Genomic DNA, 22530 nt, shown 5'->3' with positions numbered 1-22530 from the left:
CCATAACAAAACTATCTCAGCAAAGCTAACTTCCTCCTCTTAGAGTACAGAAGAGTGGATTTCACCCCTTTAAAAAAAAAAAGTCCTTTTATAATACTGTCTCAGATGCTCATTTACTCAAAAATTAATGAAGTTATGGTTTAAAAACAGCAAACCACCCTGGTCAAAGGGAAGACCAGTGGTGGGGAATGGTCACTCTAGGCCTCCATCTCCACCCAGCCCGAGTCCCTGGAGCTTCTTCATAGAAGAGCACCACCCAGCCCCACCCAGGTCTGCTCTAGCAGAGAAGGGAGAAAGCGGGCCCATGCCGGCCACTGTGCTTGGGGCTCACACCAGAATCCAGCAGGCCCGGGACGGTGGTGGACCCCTTCAGTCACAGCCTTCCCCGACACCACCAGACTCACTTAGTCCATCGCTGCTTTGGTTTCCCTAATGAGCATGCTCCCCCTAAACCTCCATCCACTTAGCTCGTGTCCTCTCTAACCTCTGGGTCTGGCTGTGAGTAAAACGACCGCTGACCTGAGTCACAAGGCCTCTGCTCACCAGGAAGTAATTGCTACTCCTAACACCTGACGGTGGTGGTGATGTCCCATCCACTGGACTGCCTCCCAGGTTAGCAACCAGCCTGGGTAAAGCCTGAGTCAGTTCTGTCCCTACAGAAAGAGCAGTGGACACAAAAACTTGCCCTAGAGAGGGGTCCAACTGCCCAGGCCCTGACTGTCCCTAGCATCTGGGCCTACCCTAGCCCTGTCCCTGGAACATCTCAGCTCACCCCCGACATATAACAGGTGATTGTTGATACTAAATACAATTTCTTATGGGAAACCTTTAAGTGGCAAGATGCTTTCCAGCATCTGTTTGCATATTAAAGACACGGGGTAAGTGAGAAGAAAGAAACAATGCCAAAATATGAGGTACTTCAGTTACTATGCGACTCACCTGAAATATTTCTATAATTCAGAGAAAATCAAAGTCACGATACCTAAATTCCATTTACTCATAAGTCTCTGAACAGAGCTCTAGAGGGAGATATACCTGCAGAGAGAGCTGATTTGTTTCAACTGATTTTATACTGACCTGGATGAGATCAATTCCTATAATCATATTTAACACAGATTTAACAACAACAAAAAAACAAACAGAAATGCTCCCTCCTCTCAACCAAAACCAAGGCTACATCACTCAGCCACGTAAGTAAAACCTTGACATGACGGACAGTGATTGTAAATTTGCGAGAACTGCAATATGGGAGGTAGTAGTGTGTATGGATTAAAACAAAGATTTCGTCTTTTCAATTATACCAGCTACAGAAAGCAACAGACAGTGCTGCAGGAAAGAGAGGATGAAACAGACACAGAAGGAATCCCAGAGACCACCAGAAAAGAGGTGCGGAGGGGAAGAAGCCCCTGAAGGAATAATGAAAAACTTAATATTATTTATAGGAATTATCATTTATCTAAAAGGTGGCACCTACTGTGCTCACTACTCACAGATACACGTGGCTGTCAGGAGGTAGGTACTGGCGTCTCTATTTCTGGTGAAGGAACTACAGTTGAGAGGCTAGGTAACTGGTGCAAAGCCCACAGCTAGGAGAGGATGAAGCTGGGAGTCAAACTGAGCCCTAAAAGCCTCGCGTTACTTGCTCCTCCCACTAAAATCACGGGCTCTCGCTGCCTCTCGTGATTACTAATTGAAAATCGCCGTTGATTTGAAGTAACTGCTCCCTTTCCACCTCCACCTGATTTCAGTTTCTCCCAACGTGGCTGCCCTACCCCAAGTAAGCCCACCTGCCTTGCTCCCTTTAGCTCTGCAGGCGCCATCTACCTGCTTGGGTCTTAGAGTCAGCCAGGCTCTGGAAAGTTATGTCAATGCTCTGGCCTCCAGCTTTCCCAGTGGGGAAAATGGAGGTCCTTTACTCAGGGATGGAGAAGGGACTGGCAACCCACTCCAGTATTCTTGCCTGGAGAATCCCATGGACAGAGGAGTCTGGCAGGCTACAGTCCATGGGGTCACAAAAAGTCAGACACGACTGAGCAACTAACACTTACTCATAGGGAGGTTATGAGAATTAAGTGATAGAACAGATACAGGACTGAGCACAGTGCCTGATGCATCAAGAGTACTCAATAAATAGTATTCTCCTTCCCTCCAATTTTTAAGAGTTGTTTTAATGGAAGCCCCATTCCCAATAACTCGGCAGAAGTCAAATTAAAAAGGGACAGAAAAGGAAATAGCAACCCCCTCCAGGACTCTTGCCTGGAGAATCACATGGACAGAGGAGCCCGGCAGGGTACAGTCCATGGGGTTGCAAAGAGTTGGACATGACTGAAGTGACTTAGCATGCAGGCATAAGAAGCACTCTGTGTATTCCCTCTTTCATTCTTTACAACCACACTGCAAAAGAGGTCCCTGTTTTATAAAACTGCCTGTCCTTATCCCCAGCCACCTAGCTGGCAAACTGCTGAGTCGAGACCTCGCTTAAAGCACCAGATGCCAAAGTGTGTGTTTTTCCCTTCATATATCCAGCCACTGACTCATTTAACAAATATTTACCTTCTGCCTACAGGGTGCCAGGTGGTGGAAATTTAGTAATGCATGGCACGTAACCTCGCTTCAAGGAGAGCGGAGCCTAGTGAAGAGGTGGCAAAGTCAACAATGATTCAATACGGTGTGATCGACATCAAACACTGCCTCCCTCGGCGGATGGCAAACTCCACAAGGGCAAGAACCCGAGGCAGTCATGAAGCAGATTCTCAACAAGTGAAGGCTGGCCCCTGGGACCCTTTACTGCAGTGCTTGCACCTGGACAAACGTCTCCTTGAGCAACAGAATACAAAGACGCTATAACGGATTAAAAACAAATGCGTGCATGGCCAGTTGGGACAAATTATGAAAAAGATACAAAAAGGCCAAAACCCAACTGCCCCTTCTGAGGTGCCTGGAGCAAAAGGAGGGTCTTGTGCATGACCCCCTGCACGGAGTATCACGGGGGGCTGGGCAGACCACCCAAGCCACTCCTCCAGCCCAAACCACGAATCCACTCCAACCCTCACTCCATTTAAGGGACCAGCTGGCCCCTCCTGAGGAGCAAGCAAGCGAACCTGTTACTTGTTTTCCTTCCATCATGTTGCAGCAGGAGTCGAAACAACACCCTGCCCAAATTTCTCATCTGGCCTCTTTTCAATTTCTATTCATTAAAGTCCAAGAATCCAGGTGGGTAACAAATCAACCTGTGACTGATGTGCTGTAATAAGGCACCAACGCCTCTGTCTGCCCTGGCCCTTAGCAGAGGACACTGCAGATAGCAGATGCTCAAAAGTAATTATTTAACACACCAAGTATAACATGTAAATGTGTAAAATAAATACCCACAGATAGAAGTGAGGCTTCTCTCCTGAAATAAGATACCTACCAAACTATAGCACAATTATTCTGATCTCCTTTGGAGAAAGTAATCTCTCACAGCTACCAGCTCACAATAAGCCAAGATTTCTTTATGAGGGGACATAAGAGGCAGTGATCCTGTGAATATTATTCTTGGTTCTTTCTGGAAAGTAAAAACAGGAACTCTTCTGTGTGTGTGTGTGTATGCGATGTGGACATTCTTGTTGTCTGAACGTCAATCGACAGCAGGAGCAGCTTGAGAGAGGAAAGGGAACTGTGGAGCAAGCCTACAATCTCCTAGCAAGGCAGGGAGTTCCTCATTACAAGGTGAGTTCACGCATGGATTCAAAGGGTGTGTAGAGGAGACTGAACCATCAGATAGAAAACTGAAATGAAGGAACTTAAAGCTGCCACCTAGCCTCCTGCTTCTGATTCCTTGTTTCAGTCCCTTTCAGGAAGCATCTCTAAGTATTCAGTCACATCCATAGCAGCAGCTCCAGTCTGATAACCATCAGCAAATTAGACTGAGCTTGGGCTAATGCCTCCAGGAGGCAGTGATCAAGACCATCCCCAAGAAAAAGAAATGCGAAAAGGCAAAATGGTTGTCTGAGGAGCCCTTAAAAATAGCTGTGAAAAGAAGAGAAGCGAAAGGCAAAGGAAAAAAGGAAAGAAGCACCCATTTCAAAGCAGACTTCCAAAGACTAGCAAGGAGAGATAAGAAAGCCTTCCTCAGGGATCAATGCAAAGAAATAGAGGAAAACAATACAATGGGGAAGACTAGTGATCTCCTCAAGAAAATTAGAGATACCAAGGGAACACTTCATGCAAAGATGGGCACAATAAAGGACAGAAATGGCATGGAGCTAACAGAAGCAGATGATATTAAGAAGAGGTGGCAAGAATACACAGAATAACTATACAAAAAAGGTCTTCATGACCCAGATAACCACAATGGTGTGATCACTCACCTAGAGCCAGACATCCCAGAATGCGAAGCCAAGTGGGCCTTATGAAGCCTCACTATGAACAAAGCTAGTGGAGGTGATGGAATTCCAGTTGAGCTATTTCAAATCCTAAAAGATGATGCTGTGAAAGTGCTGCACTCAATATGCCAGCAAATTTGGAAAACTCAGCAGTGGCCACAGGACTGGAAAAGGTCAGTTTTCATTTAAATCCCAAAGAAAGGCAATGCCAAAGAATGCTCGAACTACCATGCAATTGCACTCATCTCACACACTAGCAAAGTAATGCTCAAAATTCTCCAAGCCAGGCTTCAACAGTATGTGAACCATGAACTTCCAGATGTTTAAGCTGGATTTAGAAAAGGCAGAGGAACCAGAGATCAAACTGCCAACATCTGCTGGATCATCAAAAAAGCAAGAGAGTTGCAGAAAAACATCTATTTCTGCTTTATTGACTATGCCAAAGCCTTTGACAGTGTGGATCACAATAAACTGTGGAAAATTCTTAAAGACATGGGAATACCAGACCATCTGACCTAACTCTTGAGAAATCTGTATGCAGGTCAGGAAGCAACAGTTAGAACTGGACATGGAACAACAGACTGTTTAAAATCAGGAAAGAGTACTTCAAGGCTGTATATTGTCACCCTGCTTGTTTAACTTATATGCAGAGTACATCACGTGAAACGCTAGACTGGATGAAGCACAAGCTGGGATCAAGATTGCCAGGAGAAATATCAATAACCTCAGATATGCAGATGACACCACCCTTATGGAAGAAAGCAAAGAAGAACTAAAGAGCCTCTGATGAAAGTCAAAAGAGGAGAGTGAAAAAGTTGGCTTAAAACTCAACATCTAGAAAACTAAGATTATGGCATCTGGTCCCATCACTTCATGGCAAATAGATAGGGAAACAATGGAAACAATGAGAGACTTTATTTTCTTGGGCTCCAAAATCACCGCAGGCAGTGATTGCAGCCATGAAATAAAAAGACGCTTGCTCCTTGGAAGAAAAGTTATGACCAACCTAGACAGCATATTAAAAAGCAGAGACATTACTTTGCTGACAAAGGTCCGTCTAGTCAAGGCTATGTTGTTTCAGTAGTCATGTATGGATGTGAGAGTTGGACCATTAAGAAGGATGAGCACCAAAGAATTGATTTTTTTGAACTGTGGTGTTGGAGAAGACTCCTGAGAGTCCCTTGGACTGCAAGGAGATCCAACCAGTCCATCCTAAAGGAAATCAACCCTGAATATTCACTGGAAGGACTGATGCTGAAGCTGAAGCCCCACTACTTTGGCCACCTGATGTGAAGGGCTGACTCACTGGAAAAGACCCTGATGCTGGGAAAGACTGAAGGCTAAAGGATAAGGGGGGCAGCAGAGGATGAGATGGTTAGAGAACATCACTGACTCAATGGACGTGAATGTGAGCAAACTCCGGGAGACAGTGACGGTCAGAGGAGCCTGGCAATGGTGTAGTCAGACATGACTTAGCAACTGAGCAGCAGCAGCAGCAACCTGCCAGAGTGGTGGTGCCCTCACACCCACTCACAGAGCACGCGACCTGAGAAAGGAGGCATCAGGCCTTCACAGCATGTCCGTGGCAGAACCATAGTTAGATCCCGAATCGATTCTACTCTGACAGGCTGTCTGCCTTTTGGGGGCCTGGTCCTTCCTCCCAGGCTGATCTTGGCTGTTTAGGAGCTAGGAGGAAAAAAAAAAAAAAAGCAGTAACCTGTGGCCAGAAGCTGCAAGTGTCCTATAATCGGTGAGGTATGTTTTAGAATCTCTGTCGTCATGGCCAGTTAGCATGACACAGGCAGGGCAGTATTTGGTGAGGTACCATGTTCAGATCTCAATCCTTCCCTTGTCTCCTTCAATGTACAGCCCTTATGGTTTTTCATCTCCAGACTTGTTTATCCCCTAAGTGGACTGCCAGAGGATAGCTGTCACATTCCTATCTGGGAAGTCTGAAGACTGATGCAGAGAGTTGGAGGTAAACATTAAATCAAATCACCAGGAGAATAAAGTTTATTCCTACCCTCAAGAAGCCCTGGTTAGTTCTGGCTGAGCTATCTTATTCAATGTCAAAGAGTGGGAAAAAGTCTTAAAGTTTATCTGCTCTAACCTCCTCACTTGACAGATTAGGAAAGAGAGGATAAGGAAGATGAAATAATTTGAACTGCAACTATACAGCTAGCAGCAGAGCTGAGTCTAACAGTCCAGGGCCCCTAGAGACCCAGTTCTTTATTCAAAGTGTCATAATACTGCCTTCCTCTCAGCCTCAAACAACGTCTTTATTTTCTGAGAATGCCTAGGACACAATACTTAGAACAGGCTTCTGACATCATATAATAACTGGCATCAGGTCATGCCATCTCCATCGCCATCTGTAAAAAACATACATATAGTCTGCAGCATGCCATTCCCTGACTTTCTCATGCTTTTCCATAGTCTTTTCCACAGTCTGGTTCCGTCTGGATCTAACCTGCCTATCAGTTTGAGATTCAGAGCCTGCACAGTCAAGAATAAAAAGTGTTGCAGGGAAAACAGGAAAAGTAAAAGTGAACTTAGGCCAGTCAGACCCCAGTTGGCAGCCAAAACATATTTGCTGAAATACAGTTTGATGGAAAGGTAGAACACGAGAACTGTAGTCTTGGGAGGACATATTCTCCAAAACAAACACAGTGAAAGCTGCTGCTGGGTTTTCACACGACAGCTCTTCACTGCATCAGACACGTTTATTATCAGGGAGCAAATTCCGGGGAGATACCCCCAAAGCCTGGAGATCTGCACATCTCATACTGGTGGAGAAAGACAGAGAAGGCACAGTGCCAGGCATAGATGGCTCAGGAGTGAAGACCTTTCCTAAACTAGGGTAGAAACCACAGCCCACTAGATGTGGAACTAGCAACACAAGGTCTGAACTCTAGTTCTCCCACTTAGTCATACTTGATCTTGGGCAAAAAAATAAATCGTCCTTGCATGTCTCAGCTGCCTTCCCTGTGGCATGGAGATCTGAAAAGGAGCAAAGCTAGTGGTTACAGGTGCTTCACAGACATTCTACAAATGTTCACGGTTATTTTCTCTCCTCCTTCGACTTTATTATGTTCCTAAAAACTCTTCCCCGAACTGCATTAATGCTACAGTTATTCATTTATCTCACAAATATTTACGGAGCCTCTTCCAAATGTCATGAACTGCAACAGATGCTTAGGATACAACACTGAACAAGAAAGCTAAGTTCCTATCCCCGTGTTCATACTAGAAACAGGTACTTTATCCAATGTGTAACTTGAAAATATCTTCTCACAGTCTGTAGCTTGTCTTTCTATTTTCTTAAAATAGTCTTTTGACATGCAAAAGTTTTGAATTCTTCCAAGTCCAGCTTATCAATGTTTCTTTTATGGATCAGGCTTCCAGTGTTAGTCTCTAAGATATCTGAAAGTTAACTTTTGCGCATGGCGTGAGGTAGGGATCTAAGCTCACCTTGCTTTTCACGTCTTCACGTAAAAATACCTACGAGACATATTTGCCAACGTGAAGATCCTCGGCAGCTTGGACCAGTGCAGTCTCACTAAGTGACTGAAATGGAAGTCAAGCCAGAGTGAAGAATGAATGGGAAGGAGAGGAAGCAGGGACAGTGGGTACAAATAACTCCAATGCTGTGTACACAGTGTGGTTCTGAAGGAGAGGAGGAAGGAGAGTAGCTTTAGAAGGATGAGACAAACGAGGCGGTTTTGTTTGTTTATCCAGGGGTTAATTTTTCCACTGTGACAGGTGATGTGTGCAGAAGCCTGCATAGTTAGCAGAGGGAGGCCTTTTACCACAGTATGAGACAAAGTCATCTGTGAGAAAAAAGAAATGGGTAAGAGTTACGTGGTAGACCTTTGCTGCTTCTGTTTGCTTGCCTGTTTATTTTGAGGGGAGGTCGGACATCCTTCTGGGGGCCTACCTGTCACCCACCATGTCCAGTTCTAGTGAGACAGTCAGTCCCTGTCCCTGCTTTCTTGAGAAGGATAAGGACACCCAGGCTAAGCTGGTGGGATTCCTATTCTCAGGATTATATTTCAAATGTAGGTGGCAAGGAAGAAAAAAAAAAAGAATTGAGGCTGGTTCACCCCAGATGTTGCTCTCTGATATGTCCATAACACTTCTTTGATGTGGCTATAACCAATTCTGTCAAAAAAGCAATTATCTTCTTCTTTGTTCTATTCTATCTTTGCACACAAGTCCTTGTCTATTAAAATAATCATAAATAATGTCTCAATAGAGCTTTACATTTACAAAGCAGTGTCAGACAATTCTTAACAAACTGCAAGGAAAGTAGAGCTTGTATATTATGCCCATTTTCTAGCTAAGGAAGCCAACACAGGGTGTCTAACAGGACCTATGCCACAGGCTCAATAAATACGTGAATGAATAAACAAATACAAGAAGGAAGGTTAAAAGACTTGCCTCCAATTACTTAATTAGGAAGGGACCCAATTTCAACTTGAACTCAGATCTCCTCATTAAAAACTCAGGGCTTTTTAAGTGACATATGTTGTAAATTATATGAGATACGCCTATCAAAAGATTATGTTTGTAATTTCTAGACTAGGACAAATTTTTGTTTTTATTCTTAAGAAAAATACAATATAGGCTTTGAGAACCTGAAACACAGTAACGTGTGAGTGGTTTAATAGTGGATATTAGTTCTGAGGTAGGACTATGGAAGAGGGAGTCCCCTGACATTAATAAGGTTAAAGTACCTACTGATGGAATGCACAGGGTCTTGTTAAAAAAAAAAAAGCTAGCAAACCAAAAAAAAAATAAAAAGAACCTAAAACAAACACAGTGTCCAGCAGCTCAGGAAAGAAGCATTTACATTATGACAGCAGGGGAGGCATGCAGGAAGCGCTTCCCAGAGGAGGTAATATTCTAGCTGGGTTTTGTAGGATAAATAGAAGTTGGCTAGTTGGGGTGGGAAGTGCTCTCTAGGGAGCATGTCAATTCCAAAGTACTTAGACTCCTCTCCCTGGAAGCCAGTTGCTAGAACCTTCACAGAATATCACTATGGGTTGGAATCTTAAATATTGCTGAGTAAGATGAGAGGTGGCCCCAGAGCCACTGGAGATGATGATAAATGTACTCTTCTTTCTACAAGCCTGCACGTGCAGTGATGATGCCCAGAACGCAACCAGAAGCAACAAGGTAAAGGAGAAAAATCATATCCCTGATGGAATATCCCTGCTGATACAGCTCCACTGATCTTTCTGCCCGGGTTGCCCCTGACAACACAACTACTGAATTATCTCCAAACAGACAATGAGAACCTCTGACCTTTGCCTTTTATTCCCCCATTAGGAAAGATTATACAGAGACATGGGCCTCAGCTTCTATCTGTAAAGTAAACTGGACCCAAGATACTCAGTGTTTTTAGGAACCTCGATAAAGTAGGTCAGGCCTCAAAAGGTTGGGATTGGGAACTGGACAATTTAAAAGGTCAATACTCATCCCCTGAATGCCACCAAAACACAAGAATTTAACATAGAGCAAATGTTAACACAGTCTTAAAAACTGAAAAGTCTTCTCTGTCCATGTACATGTACCTCTGATTGAAACCTCCTTCCACCGCACAGAATTTCCCTTGTGGATACAGCGCTACAATGAGTGATTACTCATGCCATGTGCTTGATAAAGCTGTTCATTATGGCTTGAAAAACTGCATCACATGATTGTCAATGATCTAGTTTCACTTCTTGGGACAGTCACCCATTTGGTTCTGACACTCTTAGTAATCTCAGGCTGATAGGTCTGAAAAGAAATAAGATCCAAGTGTGTTTAGTGGGGTGAGGGACACAGGTTCTTCTTCTTTATACCTTTCTTCTTCTTTATACCAAAACAGAAGATTCATTATCATAATTGAAATTTCAAAGAAACTGGTCATTATATCTAAAAATGACGTTGGATAAATAAATTTGCTATTAGTGCCATTCTCACTAATTTGTACCCATTCAGTCTTCAGTCTTATTTTCATACTATTTACATATGGGAACTTGGATAAGAAGGCCCCTTTGGCATTTATTTCCTACTTGACTGTCCAAGATAAAAGCAGAGGTCCAGGGTTTTAAAGCAAGGTGTCCCCAAGTCTCTGTAGCCTCTCCCATGCTAATGACTAGCAAATTTCGTAGCCTCTCCTTAGGCATCTCTTTTACCTACACGGCTCCACCTAAACAAAGAGTATGGCTATTTTTCCTTCTGTAACTTTCTAACAAATTCTCTTCACTGAAATTCAGAGGCTACACAGCAGCATCTGTCACAGGGAAGCCAGCAGACACAGGGGTAGAGAGTGCCGTGCAGGGAATGGGGAGCGGAGCGCAGACACACACAGACAAGGAGAGAGCGTTGCAGGGCTACATCACGGTGCAAGGCTCGAGGCTTGAAGCAGCAGGACACAGATGTCTCACCCAAACCAGACAGGACATACTGCCTAGGGCTGACCAGCCCTGCATAGCCAGCAAGGAAAAGTCAAGAGACAGCAAGGCAGAGCGCCAACGCACACCAAAGCTCTGGGCTTTCCATAGACCATCATGCAAACATTTGCTTTTGCTTCCCAAAGTATAGTGCCAAAGCCAGGTCAGTGGGCCAAACCTATAGCAACTTCATTGGCAGTCCTTTGTTTTGTGTTCTGGATGTAACCAAGCAGGACCCTACGGAACCTTCCAGGGACAGAGCCCCCCACCTCACATCCTCTGCTTTAGTTCCTCTCTGAAACACCCCGACAACTCTATCTGGTGCACATTTCCTAAGCTGTTTTACAGACGTGGAAAAGCCCCACCAAACGGAAGTTAACTACTTGATGACCATGAGCACATAACCTCCAGGTCTACTGGAGCCTCAAGATAGATAAGGTTATTAACCCCTGTGACATTGCCCTGTTACTTCACCATTAACCAATCAGAGAATGGTGCAGGAGCTGATCACATGACCTAGAACTCCCCTACCCTTAGGTGGCCTTTAAAAATGCTTTGCTAGGGACTTCCCTGGTGGCTCAGTGATAAAGAATCCATCTGCTAATGCAGGAGACATGGCTTCAGTCCCAGTTCAGGAAAGATCCCACCTGCCAGAGAGCAACCAAGTCTGTGCGCCACGACTACTGAGCCTGTGCTCTAGAGCCCGGGAGCCCCAACTGCTGAAGCCCAAGTGCACCCCACTAGAGTGCTCTGCAACAAGAGAAGCCACGGCAATGAGAAGCCCGTGCACCGCAACTACAGAGTGGCCCTCGCTCCCCACAACCAGAGAAAGCCCACGCAGCAACGATGACCCAGCACAGCCAAAAGTGAATAAATAGATAGGTTTTAAAACTGAATTGGATTTATTAAAAAAAAAAAAAAATGCTTTGCTGAAACTCAGTGCAGAGTCAGGGCTTTCTGAGCACTGGCTTTCTGGGACTCCTTGTAGGCCCCTTGCAATAAACACTGCACTTTTCTTCACCACAACCCAGCATCAGGAGACTGGCCTTACTGGGCATGCATGACAGGACCCAAGTTTGGTTCTGTAACATGGAGAGGAAGGCACTTCATAGAGCTGACTGATGACGCTGCCTGGTCTACAAGGACTCTGGCCTTCAGGGATGTACACAGAGATCTCTTAACCACAAGAGATCTTCAGTTCTCTAGCTCAGCAGTCCTCAACTGGCTCATTCACACTGTCAGTGGGCCACATCTCATTATGAAAATTAAGTCCTCCTCCCATTGGATGTTACTGAAAATGAGATAGGCTTCAAAGGGGGAAAAAAAAATCTTACTTCAAGAAACAGAAGTGAGGGATTTGGCTGGTGGTCCAGTGGTTAGGAATCTGCCTGCCAATGCAGGGGAGGCGGGTTCGATCCCTGATCAAAGATCCCACATGCCATGGGGGCAACTAAACCCACACACCACAGCTAGAGAGCCCAGGCCCTCTGGAGCCCGTGGGCTACAACTAGAAAGAAGCCTAACCTACAAGGAAGATCTTGCACACCACAGCTGAGACCTGACGTCGTCAAAAATCAAGAAATAAACAGAGGTAGTATTTTAAAAAGAAACAGAGGTAGTATTATAAATAGCCTTCAACACTTTATAAGGTTCACATATTCCAAGGAAAGTTAAATTTTACTACACTTAATAGGAACACTGAGAACAAGCAGCATCATGTGCATATTGCCACCACAAACCTGGGTTTTCTGAACATAAACCCATTCAAGAGAATAAAGCATTGAACTTCCTCCTCTCTTCAACAAGCACGTGTCTAGTCCCCACCTTGGGCCAATGACTGGCAGGTACTGGGGAGAGTGTCCACTTGTAAGAGTTTACAGCTTAGGGAGGCAACTGATACTAGAAAATGACAGTAAACCCAAGAGGCTAGGGGAGTTTTCTTAAGAACCAAGGGGCCTCTGTCCCTGGGAGCCTGCTGACAATAACAGTCCTCACCTGACCCTCCCCTGCGACGGATGATGGAGAGAAGCCCTCAGTGACGCGACCTCAACAAGTCAGAAGAGACCAGTGGTACAGGGCTGAAAGGCAGCATGAGCATTTCGAAGCACAAACCAGGAGGCTTCTGCAAAACAGCCGCTTTCCAGTTAATTGACAGCACTCCCTTTCCCCCCCAAGAAACAACTCCATCTTGAAACCCCCACAGTTTTAGTTAAAAGCCAATGGCCATGTGGTTTTACTTAGTGCCGTGCTTCCACTGGTCCCTGAACTGTTTACCTAGAGACTTCCTAGCCTGCTTGCAGTCTATTAGTGCTTCGAAGATTGTTCTTTGTCAGTCACTTAATGCTAATTTTTTTTTTTAATCAGCCAAGAAAGCTAAAACAGATTTGCTTTTCATAGCAGGCTACATTATAGGTCATAGCTACAACTATTCCATAAGAGTCCTTTAAATCAGGCACATTGTTATGTATGTAATAAGCCTTCTTCACAAAACAGAAGTTTAGGTATAAACTTCTATCTTTAGCTACAAGTAAACCCCTTTGCCAACAAAGGTCCGTCTAGTCAAGGCTATGGTTTTTCCAGTAGTCATGTATGGATTTGAGAGTTGGACTATTAAGAAAGCTGAGCACCGAAGAATTGATGCTTTTGGACCGTGGTGTTGGAGAATACTCTTGAGAGTCCCTTGGACTGCAAGGAGATCCAACCAGTCCATCCTAAAGGAAATCAGTCCTGGGTGTTCATTGGAAGGAATGATGTTGAAGCTGAAACTTCAATACTTTGGCCACCTGATGCGAAGAACTGACTCATTGGAAAAGATCCTGATGGAAAGATTGAAGGCAGGAGTAGAAGGGGACAACAGAGGATGAGATGGTTGGATGGCATCACCGACTCAATGGACATGAGTTTGAGTAAACTCCGGGAGTTGGTGATGGACAGGGAGGCCTGGCGTGCTGCAGTCCATGGGGTCGCAGAGTCGGACATGACTGAGCGACTGAACTGACTGAACTGAGCTGAAACCCCTTTATCTACACAAATTTCCCACAACCTCATAATTCAAACCACACCCACAGGCCAATAAGTAAACAGAAAAGAAAAAAAGCAGGAAGTATAATTATTATCACAAACCCAGCTATCATATTCCACAAGATACATGAAACAAGTCACACAGCTGGCATAAAATATGGCCACAGATTTGAAGTGAGAATCCATAAACAGCCCAGGTGTTGGCAGATGACCAGATGGGTCAATGACATAGCATTACAGAAATCTGACAGGGGGGCTAGGAAAGGACACAGGACATGAGCACAGGTTCATGTCATTTAAAAGATAAATAGTCCGTTTAGAATTTATTTGTATTGTTTCATTAAAAAGAAAAATCACTGGTGTTTATATTCATGATCAAAGCCACTAGTAACTAACCATGGGTATAAAATAGTATCAAGAGCAGAGCTTCTTAAATGGGCTTCTGCCAGCTAACATATGCCTCTGTTCAATGGTACACAGTATGAGACACCATAGAGCAGTGTGTCTTAAACATTTTTTCACATGATCCACATTAAGAAATGTATTTTTTATCTCAACCCAGTATTCACAAATATACAGACAGGTCGTGGTAGCCATCTCCCAACATGGTCCTCAATGGCCTTTGCCTCCTAGCAATCACAGCCTTGCACAGTCCCCACTGTGCCAGGACTGGTCTGTGTGACTAGCAGAATAGAAGACAATCATGGCGGAGGTAATGAGAGTAGGTTATAAACTGTAGCTTCTGTTTGGGGGATGTTCTCTTGTTCTCTCACTCAGATCATGTGCTCTGGTGGAAGCCAGCTATGAGTAGCCCTGAGAAAAGACCCACCTGACCAGGAACTGAGCCTCCAGCCAATGGGTACAACAGCGAGCCTGGAAATGGTTCCTCCAGCCTAGTCAAGTCTCTGACCAAAGACCTGGAGGGCAGCTTGTCTTCAGCCTGAGTCAAACCATCAACTGGGTAGCTGCTGACTCTCAGAAGCTGCTTGTTACTTTAAACTGCTAACTTTGGGGACAATCTGGAATAGATAACGACTACGGGTATGTAACAGAAACAGCGTTTCAAGAAATCTGACTTACCTTTACTCTGAGCAATTCACAGTGATGTTCTCTATTCTGTTTTTCAAAACACTGTCTTCAACCTACTAAAATGATTAGCATGTTTAGAGGGTACCAGCCAGGATGAGGGGAATGGAAGACACAGCAAACCAGGTAAGTTTACAACAGATTAGTAACAGCTTAGAAAACATGATGGATCCATCTTTGGGTGAATTTTAACTAAATGGGCTGCCCTGGGAAGCTTCCTATCAGCAGATCAGATTCCACTGGTAACCTCCACTCAACCAACCAGCCAGCCAGCCTTTATGAGCACACAGTCTTCAGACAGTGAGCATGCAGCAGTGATCAAGATAAATCCCTCTTTCACAAAGTTAAGAGCAGTAGGACCGCACTGTGACCAGGCCATCACTGTATTATGTGATAAATGGTACGTTTAAAGGAAAACCTGGAGCAGTGGAGTCAAGAAGATGCAAGCAGCACCCGGGTGGGCTGATCAGAGTAAAGGAGCCGAGCTTTGGAGGTTGAAGAGTTAGCCAGAGGATGTAGTAGGTGAACGCAGAGGATGTAGATAAATGTGTAAGAGAGTGTGTGTGTGGCGACATTCCAGGAAAAGGAGGCAGCTTACAGAATCAAGAGGCCAAAGGAAATATGTCCCAGTAGGTGAATGGAAGTGGGGAAGGAATCTGCTTCCTTGGCACAAATGAGGGGCACAGGCAAACTGAGAACAGAATATAAATAGTCATCATGATAGTGTTTATTGGGTGCTGGGCACATGTTAGAACTAATTTAGTCTTCACTACAGCCCTGAAGGATTCTGTTATTACCATCATCTCCATTTTACAGTTGAGGCAGTAGAAGCCCAAGGAGACAAACAGCTGGCCTGAGGGGTCTCAGCTGGGAAGCAACAGAGGCAAATCCTAGGCCAGGAGGCTCCAGAGCCCACAGCGGTAACCTCACCTTTACACCGCCTTCAACAAGCCTGCACATCAGAGCAGTTGGCGGTTGATCCTAAGGGCCTTAGGCAGCCATTAAACACGTTTAAGCAAAGGCATGACTGACCGGTGATTCCCTTTCTACGAAGATCCCACCCTGGCCTCCGTGAGGGAACAGAGGAGGTGGGGAGGCCAGTTCTGAGGGACAGAGGCGGTCCTGCTGAGAACGGCCTGAGAGGCCTGGGCCAGGCTCCACAGGTGCGGACTAAGGTCACAGAGGACTTGGCAGCACATAAAGAAAACACCCTCTTCCATCGCTTCCCACTTCCAACCAAGGGCTTCATTTAACCTCATTAAAAACTGGTGTCTTTGGGCAGGTTACATGAGACGGTTACATAATGAAGAAACTTAAACACACGTTGGCTCTTTTCAACTTTTTCTTTAGGGAACCTCTGGGTTTTGCCCGGTGCTCCTTGCAATGTGCTTTTGTTTTGTTTATGTCTCTGGTGTGAACAAATTTAAGTATTCTTCTAAATCGAAAGTAAAAATCTCTCCTGTGGAATGTTTTTCTTAGGAGATCAACGTCTTCACCATCGTTCCCTATTTCTGAGCTTGAACTTCACAAAAATTAAAACATGACGCCCAGGTTAAATGCCACAGACCTCAACTTCAATTTCTAGGAGAATGCCACCATCAGGTCTGTGGGCCCTGTTTCATTCTTTTTGTGAGAACGTTAGTTCTGACTAATAATCTCATTGCAGACTTTTGCCTGAGGACACGGAGGCATGTCAAACCCGGGAACTTTTATGAGGCATCTGATTCAGCTAGAATACCACCTCTTGGGTGAACATAAACATTCTCAGATTTGGTATTTGAGTCTCATTTTTCATGACCAGAGGGGATCCCTTCTAGAGAATTCTCCTGGGAGCCAAGACTAAGTAAGGGTGTGTCAAGGCCAAATGAAGATGGTTCAAGAAAATCAGTAAAGACACATCTTAGTCACTTAAATTTGTGGTCCTTACTTTTGGTAGAGTATCGGCAGGTGACTGAAATTTCTCTGAGATGCTCAGAGATACGTTTTTCTTTCTTTGCTGTTGTTATTGTTGCTGTTTAGTTGCTCAGTCATGTCCAACTTTTTGTGACCCCATGGACTGTAGCCCACCAGGCTCCTCTGTCCATGGGATCTCCCAGGCAACTATACTGGAGTGCGTTGCCGTTTCCTTCTCCAGGGGATCTTCCTGACCAAGAAATCAAACCCATGTCTCCTGCAAGTTTCCTGCACTGCAGACAGATTCTTTACCATTTTTCATTCTTTAGAATATGTTAAAGTCTGCTGCTGCTGCTGCTAAGTTGCTTCAGTCTGACTCTGTGTGACCCCGTAGATGGCAGCCCACCAGGCTCCGCCATCCCTGGGCTTCTCCAGGCAAGAACACTGGAATGGGCTGTCATTGCCTTCTCCATGTTAAAGTCTACTTCTCTTCTAATTTAACAAATCTGTTTGTCTCCCCTTCTTCTAAAACATTACTTGGCTCATCACGTCATTGAGGCCCAGTGTAACTTGAAGGCCTGATAGTCCCTGAGCCCAGAGTCAGCTTCCTTATCAGACTTCAGGGAGCCAAGCTCAGATGCCAAACCTGGGCTGACTTAGGGGCCTCTTGACCGATTACCAGATCTCAGAATGGTGTGTTTCAGATACATCATGGACTTTTGTCAAGTTACTGTTCTTTCTAAAATAGGTTCATAAGGAACAGACTTGTGGTTGCCAAGGGGGAGATAGGGAGGAGGAGAGAAGGACTTGGAGTTTGGGATTAACAGATGCAAACTAGTATATACAGGATGGATAAACAAGGTCCCACTGTACAGCACAGGGAACTATATTCAACACCCTGTAACAAACCATAGTGGAAAACAGCATGACAACATACACGTGCACAACTGAGTCACTTTGCTGTACAGCAGAAAGGAACACAACAGTGTAAATCAACTGCAATAAAATTTTTAAAAATATAAATAAATAAAATGGGCTCATAAGATTCTTTGTTTCCTTGTATCTCAGTGGTTAGTGGTTAGTAGCTTTATGTTAGGACGTGGAAAAATGTTTCAGGACTATGTCTCCTACAGATGAGCCCACTCAGTTCATTGTAGTAACAGTGTGTGACGTAATGACCTTCCCAAAGGGAGCACTACAAACCAGTGGGGGCAGATACTTGGGAGTGGGATAGCCACCTGGGAAGCCCCTCAAGTGGGATAGGCATCCAGAACTTTCCACTGAGCCCCTCTTTAACTCAAGGCATGCATTCGAGAGGTGTGTGCTCTGATTAGTAGGGTCAGAGGCAGTCTTCTGGACTTTTCAGATTAGTCAGTGTGTAGGGCACCTGATCTATAACCTCAGCTTTACAAGCTCCAAATAAACTGAATGAAACACAGCAGCTGATCGTCACCAGGACTATACTGAACACCAACTGCTCTAGAGCAGACAAAGAACATCACAAAAACAGACCCTGGTAAGGAAGAACGGCCAAAAACACAAAACAAAACAAAAAAACTTGAGGAGGCTGAGAACAAATGAAATAATGTTATGGGGACAATTATAAACACCAGTCAAGGAGCACAAAATAAGATCCTCAAATTAGGCCTGCTTCCCTCTCATGAAGACTTTAATCAGTGTTTAGACAACAAGTCTGTATTTAATTATGGAGAGCAATTATGTAGTTAAATTGACAGGGCCTCCAAGCAACTCCTCGGTGGCTCCTTCTAAAGAATCCCAGCGCAGCCCCAGACCTGGGTTTCTTCTCTGCTCCTCCACTACCTTCCCTCCAGCTTCACCAACCTCCCCACTTCCTCCATTTGGCTTTTTAGGGCCAGCAGAAAACTATTTTCAGCAGTAACACAACCTTTTTGCAAAACTGTCATATTTGAAAGAAATAACTTATATTCAAGTTCAGTTGTACCAGAAATGAATAAAACAAAGTAATGCCTTTTTTAAATCAAAGAGACTGGTGGAAAACAGTTGCTAGAATTTATGGTAAACCATTCATGAAAGCATTGCTTCTGTTGTCCATCTTTGGTTATGGAAATTCCCTTTCCTTCTTATACCAGTCTTACACCCATCTTGATAACGGTATTCCTCCAGGATCCTTGGGCTTCCTGAATGGCTCAGTAGTAAAGAATCTGCCTCCACTGCAGGAGACGAGGGTTTGATCTCTGCGTCAGGAAGATCCCCTGGAGAAGGAAATGGCAACCCACTCCAGTGTTCTTGCCTGGATAATCCCATGGACAGAGGAGCCTGGCGGGCTACAGTCCACAGGGTTGCAAAGACTGAGACACAACTGAGCAACTAAACAACACAAACCAGGATCTTATTTGGCTTCTTGACCCTCCGTGAATGTTTTCCATCTTAGTCATTTCATTCACCCATTGAGCAAGTAATAAATGAACACCTACTAGGTGCCAGGCATTGCTTGGGCTCATGGAAGGCATCGGTGAACAACATAGACAAACATGGAACTTCTGTTTCATCAAGGAGAGAGACACAATAATCAATACACATTACAGGTAACTATAGCATGTTAGGGGTGGGTGAATACTGGAGCAAACAGAAAGAGTAAAGGCAGGTAAGGGAGATGGGCGGGAATGGTCAGGGCGAGTCTCACTTTGAAGATGACCCTTGAGTCAAGACCTGAAGGAGATGAGGCAATTGACACAGAAGGTTTAGAGGAAGGCCAGGAGAAAGGAAGGAAGAGCCAGGTGACTTTTACAGGTGTCCCTCTGGATTATGAGCTCCTACAATGTTCCTTTCTCTAGCAACTCTGGACCCCTGTTCCAAACTGTTCACTATCCATCCCTTGCATCTCATCACAATGAAACACATCCATCCTTCCCGGTTGTTGAAACAAGCGTGGAGGAGGACGGTGCTCCGCAGCAACCTCCACAAACCTTCCTTCGGAACACCCGATCCCTGTCTTCCCCTGGATGCCCCACAGATCACTCCCTTTGAAGTCCAGGAAGAAACTCAAAGAGGTGTTGTGTGGCTCTGCAGGAAACCACATCTACCTTCTTCCATTGGGAAAAAGCCTTCTTGGTTGCTTTCCATTATTTTTGAGTCTACACTGATCCTGGGCATACGTAGCCAGTACCACATCCTCCCAGTTCTGCAAACCCCGGTGCTCTCATCCTTGGTCCTGAGCTCCTCCTGCCATCCACACCTGCTGCGCTGCCATCTGGCAGAGGCTCAGGCTCTCCTATAGCCACTCAGATGCACGGCAGCCTCCATTCTGTTCTGACTTCTCCTACTCCTTGCCCCAAGATCGGGACTTCTTGGGAGTGAAACCTGAAAAATCCCATCACAGGCATGAAGCATAGTCAATGAAAACAATGTAAACTAATTACATGGCTTTCGGTTGAGAGGGACTGGGGGGCTTTGTTATTCCTTCTTTTCATCTTCTTCAGAGGCAGGTTTTCCCCTTCTTTTGAAAAAGAGTTGATGAGGTTTTCAAAGCCACAGTATGAAGAGCAAATCAAGGTTTCCTTTAGGCCAGCAGCATGTGCAGCATTTAATGATGTGGAGGAGGGGACACTTGCTGTCTTGTCACTGACGCCAATGAGAAGAGAACTGAGAGGCTTGCTCTTAGATGACACTGCCTCCTGAGCTGGATACTCTTGACTCTTGAGTTTGCAGAAGTCCCTAACTTCTTAAGTACACAAACTACAGAAAGAGTACTGGGACAAATCCGCTATCCTTAACTGCCTCAGAAGCAGGTGTGATATATGGGTGTATGACACTGATACACCGCCGTTCCTCTCCCACACTGGAGGTCTGTGGGTGGACCCTGACTGTCCCCTGAATGGTCACACCCTCTGCCGGTCCTGCCATCATGTAGCAGATCAGGACACAGGGCTTCAGATGGTCAGAGAACCTAGAAGAGCACCCAATCTCTAGACAAAAGCTCTGATTATTAATAATGTGAATAGCACTTTCAGCATCTCCAGAACAATCCTTCAAAATGAGCGAAGAAGAAATGAGAAGCTGATTGGAGTGGCTTCATTACGGTAAGTGTTAACTTAATGTAGCCTTCAGAGGAGTTCAGAAATGTGCCCTTTCACAGACTGTTACAGAAATCCGTTTCCCTTCTTACGAGAATACTTTGTGCTTATGCATATCTACGTTACAGCTTGCAAATGCATTAACTAACATCCTGATTATACTTCTATCATCAGGGATAATTTGGAGAATAAGACATTATGAAAGAAGGTAACCTTGTGAAGTGCCTCTTTTGCTTGACCCAAGAGCAGAATCTGTAGGGCTGAGGGGGGAGGACAAATATGTGACAATATCAATTCAAGCATATAAAATTCCTACCTCAGTTTTCAGAATTAGAGAATTTTAAGGCTGGGGAGGATTCTGAAGATCATAATTCTATTCCCTCTTGCAGCATTAAAAGAAACTAAGGCCCAATATCACAGTTTATGAGATGCCCCCAGAAACACAAAACAACACAAGGCATGCAGCCCTGGATCTCATGGACCAAGTGGGCCTGGGACGTGAAGAGTGGCTGGTGGGAGATATCCACATGTCAGTTCGGGTCGGGGCACCCAAGGAAGTGATTAAACAAGCCCAGTTCTTAAACATCTGTGATCGCAAGGATGAGGTCATAGCTCTGAGCAGAGGCGACTGGTGAAGAAGTCTATGAGAACTAGTCTCAGAATGGTCATCTTCCAAGACCCTGACTGCCTCGTGTACGACGGGGAGGAGTTCCTGCGTTAACGGTCAGGCACATAGGTGTGTCCCTCATTCCCACTCTCATCCACGTCCTGAGTCCCCTCATGCATGGAGGAGCTCCAGCCTTTCTTCACTCTCCTTCCTCACTCACATCTCACATACCTGCTTCCCTCCCTGTTCTTCTCAAAGCCACCAGACCTGAGGTAAGATGCTGAGGTTCAAGTTTGGGTCCAGTAAAGAGGGAAGAGACCCGACAAACCTCACCTTAGTAATACTCTGCATACAGTCAGCCATGTCCCTGGACTTATCTGTAGACACTTCTGGGACCACAGAGGGCGAGGTGATGGCGAGCAGGGTTTGCACATAGGAAGTATCCTGCCCAACCATTTGAGCATGTCCATGGCAGGTGGATGGGGCCCCCACCAGCTAAGACTGCGACAACGTGAGCACTAAAAAATTAAGTACAGTAATAAATTATAAACCTCTGGAAAAAGAAAGTGGTGCAAGCATACAGATAATAGTGAGTTAAACAAATGGGGGAGAGGCTGCCGTTTCCAACAGAAGGCCAAATGCCAACTAGTAAGTGCCAAAGTTGGAAAATCATCTTTTTACAACCACCATGTAAAGACTGGCTTGGGAAAGGATCATACATAATGCTAAATCTGGGGGGAAGTCTTGAAGAATAGCCGAATATTTTGGTATGATACTAACGTGTCTCCTACAGAATGCGTATGAGTTACAAGGGCAAAAAAAAGTAGTAACTGCAGTAGTAACTTCATTTTCCAGGTAGTGCCAGTGGTAAAGAGCCTGCCTGCCAAAGCAAGAGACACTGGTTCAATCCCTGGGTCTGGAAATCCCCTGGAAGAGGGCATGGCAACCCACTCCAGTAATCTGGCCTGGAGAATCCCATGGACAGAGGAGCCAAACCAGCTACAGTCCATAGGGTGGCAAAGAGCTGGGCAAGACTGAAACGATTTAGCAGGCACACGGTA

General features: G+C 45.0%; 1 protein-coding gene across 6 annotated transcripts in view; it reads right to left on the bottom strand.

Moving 5' to 3' along the window:
- Positions 1 to 22530, bottom strand: part of HHAT (hedgehog acyltransferase) — a 340025-nt gene that overhangs the window by 174682 nt on the left and 142813 nt on the right. The window lies entirely within an intron of this gene.

Source organism: Giraffa tippelskirchi, chromosome 5 (assembly GCF_054371585.1).
Source record: "Giraffa tippelskirchi isolate mGirTip1 chromosome 5, T2T-mGirTip1v1.2.pri, whole genome shotgun sequence".
NCBI lineage: Eukaryota > Metazoa > Chordata > Mammalia > Artiodactyla > Giraffidae > Giraffa > Giraffa tippelskirchi.
This window is presented reverse-complemented; position numbering and strand designations above follow the sequence as displayed.